Source organism: Pteropus medius, unplaced genomic scaffold (assembly GCF_902729225.1).
Source record: "Pteropus medius unplaced genomic scaffold, Ma_sr-lr_union100, whole genome shotgun sequence".
Lineage (NCBI taxonomy): Eukaryota > Metazoa > Chordata > Mammalia > Chiroptera > Pteropodidae > Pteropus > Pteropus medius.
Genome location: NW_024350923.1, coordinates 2805063 through 2811091, shown reverse-complemented (window position 1 = coordinate 2811091; position 6029 = coordinate 2805063).

Here is a 6029-nt window from a genome sequence, read left to right as displayed (position 1 = left end):
CCAGACCCCTGCTGGCTGTGGGACGGAGGCTCAGCTTCCTCCAACCTAAAAGGGACTTTTAAAATTCACATGACATAAAACCCAGCACTTTAACCACTTTGATGCGCACGGTTCAGGGACATACGATGCATTTATAGTGTGGCACAACCATCACGACCGTCTAGTTTCAGACTGTCGTCAGCACCCCGAAAGGACGCCCTGACCCACTGCCCCTCCGCGTCCCCCAGCCCCCGGCAGCCACCCATCTGCTTTCTGTCCTGCAGAGTTGACCGTTCCAGACATTTCATATAATGGAATCGTGCAATTCGAGGTCTTTTGTGATCAGCCGCTTTCACGTAGTAGAGGGTCCTTGAGGCTCGTCCGAGTTGCAGTGATTGTCGGGGCCTCGTTCCTTCTCACGGCCCAGTAATAATCCACGGTGAGGACGGACCACGTTTTGCCTGTGCATCATCTGCGGACAGGCTCTCGGCTTGTTTCTGGGCACTGAGAACCTTGCTGCCGTGAACGTCAGTGCACGATCTTCCGTTCGAACGCTTGTTTCCGGTTCTCTGGGGCGTCCGCCCTGGGGTGGAGCTGCTGGGTCATGTGACCCTTCTGCGGTTGACTCACTGAGGAACCAGATTTTTCTACAGAGGTTGCACCACCATTTTTCATCTCCCAAAGAGTTTTATTTTTTAGAGCCTGGCTTATAATGTGGTAGGGAAGCCCCCAGCCGTGGGCCCCCGATAGACAGTGGAGAAAAAAGGGGAGGCGCTTCGGGGCCAACCTGTGCAGGCACTGATGTAACCTCAAACTCTGGCGTGGCCGCTCGTGGGCTGCGTGCCCCGGAGCGTGGCGAAGCCTCTCTGAGCCTCGCTTCCCTTGTCCACCCAACGGAGCTGCTGTGAGGGCTAACCGAGCGCTTCTCTGGACCCCTGGATCTGCTCCGGGGCCACGGCGAGTGCCGTCCCTCTCTCTGTGTCTCTGTCTCACACACACACACACACACACACACACACACACACACACACACACGGCATCTCATCTCATCCTGCAACTGGGACCCTCACCACTGCCACCGTGCAGGAGAGGAGACGGCTCAGAGAGGTCGAGGAGCTTTGCCCCTGCCACACAGCAGCCCCAAAGGTGACCGGGGCTGCCAGCTTCTCCCTGTCACAGGCAGCCTCCCCCAAGACTGCCGCCACCTGCCGCAGAAACCGAAGCGCAGACACGGCGCTGAGAGCAAGTGCTTTCACACCCATAAAATCCAAAGAACTCGATACTCCCAAATAAGGCCTCCTATGCGTTTCCCCAGGAACCGGGCCCAGAGGCGGAACTCGGAACACGTCTTAGAGGGGGGAGAACGCCCTCCTTCTCTCTACTCGGGTCTGTCTTCGTAAGACAGCTGCCGTCGTGTGTCCGGGCCCCAACAAAAGCGCCTAACGGGACGCCCGCCCACCCCTGCTGCACCCGCCGCTCTGGCCGACAATTCAAAACAACAGCAGGACGTGTCGGAAAGTGATATGTGGGGTTCGAGGTTAAGCGTCGGCACGAAACCCACTCTTCTTGGTGATGGGAAGGGTTTTTGGAGGAGGAACAGCTCTCAGATCAGATGTTCACATTGTGCCTGCGCCCCACCCCCACCCCAGCGACTTGCTAAATGATGGGAACGTTTAAAGCTTTCCAAGGAGGTGTTTCTAGAAACCCAGCATCCTCTCGCCACCCAGAGGAGCCCGGCCTGGCCAGGGGGGTGGTCTCGGGCCTCCCCGGCTTAGAAGCCCCGCCGGGTCTCTGCATCGAGAGACAAGCCCAGAGACCCTCATCCAGGCCCTGGGGACGTCAGCCACGTTGCTTAATTTCTTCAGGTGTCAGCTTTCCCACCGGCCAAATCGGTCCAGATGGGCTGAAGCAGCTGGCGAGAAAATGAGGCCTGCAGGAGGGTCAGGCCTGCTGGGAAGCCCCCGGGAGACTGCCACCCACCGTCGTGGGCACTGTCGGGGATTGCTCCCTGATTATCCCGACGGCTAGGCCGAGGTCCTAGGTGTCTGAGCTAAGGTCACTCATGCGGGGCCGCCTCCAGCCGCTCTGCCCCACAAGCCGCTCGCCCAGGCCGGCCCCGCACAAGCCGCGTCCTGAGGCTTCTCGGTAATCTGGTCGCGACCACGTCCCGAGGAGTAAGGGCCATCAGTCCCATGCCTCCAGTCCCAGGCGAGAACACCGGTGTTCGGGAAAGTCAAGCTTGCCCAACGGACGGCCCCTTGAGCTGCGGGCGACCCCGGCAGGCCCCTTGCCCCGCAGGGCTGCTCCCCGATGAGCCCAGTGTTGCCTGTTCAAGACAGCAGGTACCAGGGCAAGAAATGGGCACCCCAGGCAGCTTCGTCTGCTCCCCTGGAAGCGTCCAGAAGAGGGAGAGCCTGGAGCAGGGGTCGAGGCTCGGGCACTAGAACAGCTGGGGTGACACTTGGAGGGCTGCTCAAGACCCCATCAAGTGGTCATACCCTGAGAGCTGCCTTATCACCTGGAAGAGGCCACAGTCCTCCCTGTGGGCTGCGTGGCCCTGCCCGGGCGCCCCTGATGCCGCCCCCCACAGCCCCCGGCCCCCGCCCTGTGCACCGGGACTTCCTCCCATCAGGGCCCCCCGGTGAGTCACGGCCCCTTAGTGTTTCCTCTCCATTTCCCTGTGATTCACACTGCCCGGTCACCCCAGATCACCCCCCCCCAGAGGGGACGCCCTCACCCGGAGACCGGAGACTGAGCATGGCGGCCTTTCCCGTGGAGGCCAGCCTCTCCCTGAAGGGACGTGTCCCCGACCAAGGGGCCGTCCCTGGCAGGCTCCAGGCAGCTGCTGGAGGGAAGGACCTTCCTCTACATGGCTGTCAGTCACCAGACTTGGGTTCAAGCCCCAGGACCCCAGCCACCCGCCCCACCAACCCTGCCATCAGCCCGGGAGTCACCTCACTTCATTTTTCAGGAAGCATGGCAGGAGCCGAGTCCTGAGTCTGGCACTCCAGTGACCCCAATGCGGAGGACACCCGGCTGTTGCTTTCCTGCCCAGGTCTGGTGCATTTCCTGGTACCCTGGAAATCAGGGCCTCTGTCATCCCTCAGTCCACTTTGCTTCCAGGCATCGGGTTTTGTTGTTTAAGTCTGTGTGACTTTCACACAAACCACAAAGAAATAGGAAGTTTTTCTGACACCCGGTCCCTGCGCTGCACACCTAGTCTACAGCAAAGCCTGCTGGGGGCCCCAGGCTCGGGGACAACACCCCCTGGCTCAGGCCGCACTCCAGCACAAGCCCTCGTCAGTGCCAGACACCAGGGGGCTCCGTCTGAACGGGGGGATCAGCCACGGCAGCCCCCACGCTCCCAGTGCCTGGTCCTTTCTCTCACAATTGAAGGCAAAGAAGCCTCTGCAAGTGATAACTTGGCTCTGTGACCAAATAAGGCAATATTACATTTCACTGTTTACAGCGCCCGAAGCCGAAGCCGAAGCCCGCTCCCCCGGGCACAGGGAAAGTGCAGCTTGCTGCGTCTCCACCCCCAGCACCAGAAAGTCTGCCCGACTTCGACTGTCCTTACAGAAACAACCATCTGTCACCCTCTAAATACAAACCCGAGGGGTGGCCCGACCTCGCCCCCAGGCAGCCGGGCCCGAGCAGAACCTAGCTTCCAATGTCCACATGTGTGATTTAAAGGTCAGGAGCGCCCCTAAAAGCTTGACTCCAGGGCCTGAGCGAAACCAGACGCGCCTCTTCAAGGCAAACCGTGGAACACCGTGCGTGAGGTGCCTTCTCCCGCCCTGAGAATTTACCGCAAACTCCCTTTTGCAAATGACTCTTTCTGCTGCTGCCAAGGGCCGTGGGGGACCTTCCCGTCCCAACGGCATTTACGAAATGAGAGGCACAGTTGGCAGGGACGCATTTTGGTAATCGGTGTCCGTGATGAGACAAGTGTAAATGCTGAGAACCCATTAGGCGGCTTTAAATGCTAAACAAAGCTTCAGCTTGCTGGCCTCTGCACCTCCCTGTGGCCTGGCCTAGCCTACAGCGAAGAAAATTCCAACTCCGGGTCTGCCAGCTTCTGCCCGACCCGGCGCTGCCCGGGGGACCACGCTTAGGGCCCAGGTCACCGAGGGCACCGATCTCACGAGGGGGGTCAGCGGGAGAGCGTCGGTCTCACCGTCAAAATGGAATTCTCGCCCACCCTCCTCCCCCCCCCACCGTGAGACCCCGGCCCCTCCCCAGGCACTGCTTGGAGCCCGAAACGCAGCTGCTTCCAGCTCTGCTCTCTACCCCTTTCCAGCTCTGCTCTCTACCCCTTTCCAGCGGGTGCTTGGGAAGCACTTTCCGGAGGGAAGAATGAATAACTGAATGAGTGAATGAATGAGCGAATGAGTAAAAGACTAAAGGAGTGAACGAATGAATCAAACGTATCACTGCCTCTCTCCAATGGCGGCCTTTGGTTTGCCTTCCTCGACCCTCCCTTGAGGCCGTGCAGAGGGGCGTGCCATGGATGGGGAGCCAGGACCAGCTTTGGAAGGAAAAGCTGGGGCCCGGAGCTGACTTCTGGGGACGCCTAGGGCAATCGGTCCTCCGCTCTCCTGCCTCGCTGCCCCCCGCAAGAGTCCCCTGCCTCTCAGAGCTCCCCGTGCCCCCCCCAGGGGAGGCCTCCCCACCTTCCCTCCCCGAGCCACCACATTCGTCCACACCTCACGCCCCTCCTTCAATCGGCAGAGTGCCACAAGTGAGTTAAACAGCCACAGTGTCACCACGGCCGAGGCTCTGCCACCATCTGCGCCCGTAGAGGAACGATCGTCAGGCAGCCCCGCGGGCCCAGGACGCAGGCGCCACACCCAGCGCTGCTTGCTGCCTTCCGACCTGCCCGCCTAACGGAGGCATGAGTCACTCTCCAGATGACAGGGACCATCTCTGGCCCTAGTGGGCTTTGTTCTAAGGCACGTTGCTGAGTCAGACAGGCCTGAGTTGAGACTCTGTCCCACCCTGTGGCCTTGGCCGAGTCGCCTAACGTAGCCATCCATGCAACCCCCACCGCGTGCCCACACGCCGGTGAGCAGAGCAGGCAAGGATCTCTGGCCTCGGGACACAGCCCAGTGACACGAGAAGCCGCCGGCGTTTGTTCACTGAGCACCGACCGTGTGCTCAGAGACCCACGCTCAGCATTTTCCTGCACGTAACCCTCGCCTCAGCCCTGCAAACTCCACCACGAGTGCGTTCGTCAGTCGAAGAAACAGACCCCCGAGAGAAGAAATGAGTCACGCTTTTTCTCTACCTTGCTCTTAACCAGACCCATTGCTGGACTGTGACCGGCCTGGGTCAGGGAGACGCACAAACCCTCGTTTGCAAGGTCGGCGAGCATATTCAAAGAGATAACGTACGTCGAGTGCCTGGCATAGCGTGGGAACAGAAAGGGCAGCAGGGTGACCCGAAGGGACCATTGCTGGTCAGGGGGTCAGTGCCCTCTGTGAAGTGGGACCACTCTCCCTGGGCGATCCCGACTTTTCAGACCGGAAGGAAGCTCTGTAGGTGGAGGGAGGGGGTACTGGGTGCTGCCCCTCCCCGTCGGCAGGTCCGGAGGGCCCTGACTGGGTGGGTCGCTGGGGACCACGGCCGGCCGAGGCTGGCAGAGGCCATGAGGGGTCCTGGGGAAGTGTTTACGCTGCGTGTTAATGATTAACTGCCACCCAGCAGCGGGCTGTGATCCCGCTGGCCCTCAAGAGTGGCCTCTGCCACTTTGCCTGAGCCTGAGGTCCCGGCGCGGAGGTGCCGTGCGCCCTGGGGTGCGACCTGCTGTGGGAAACCGGCACCCGCTGCGGGCCAGTGCGGGGGAGGTGCTCCAATGGAGATGGCGGCGTGGGACTCTCTGCCGGCGAGTAAGGAGCGGGTGGGGTCCACAGGGCCGGGGGGCCAGGGCACCATCGCTCGCTGCCAGCGCAGGCCGGACGCTGGAATGGTGCGGGAGGACCAGGGAACGCGGCTTCCGGTGGCGCCCAGACCCGCCGGCTGGGGAAAGCGCCCCAGGGTGGGCAGGCCCA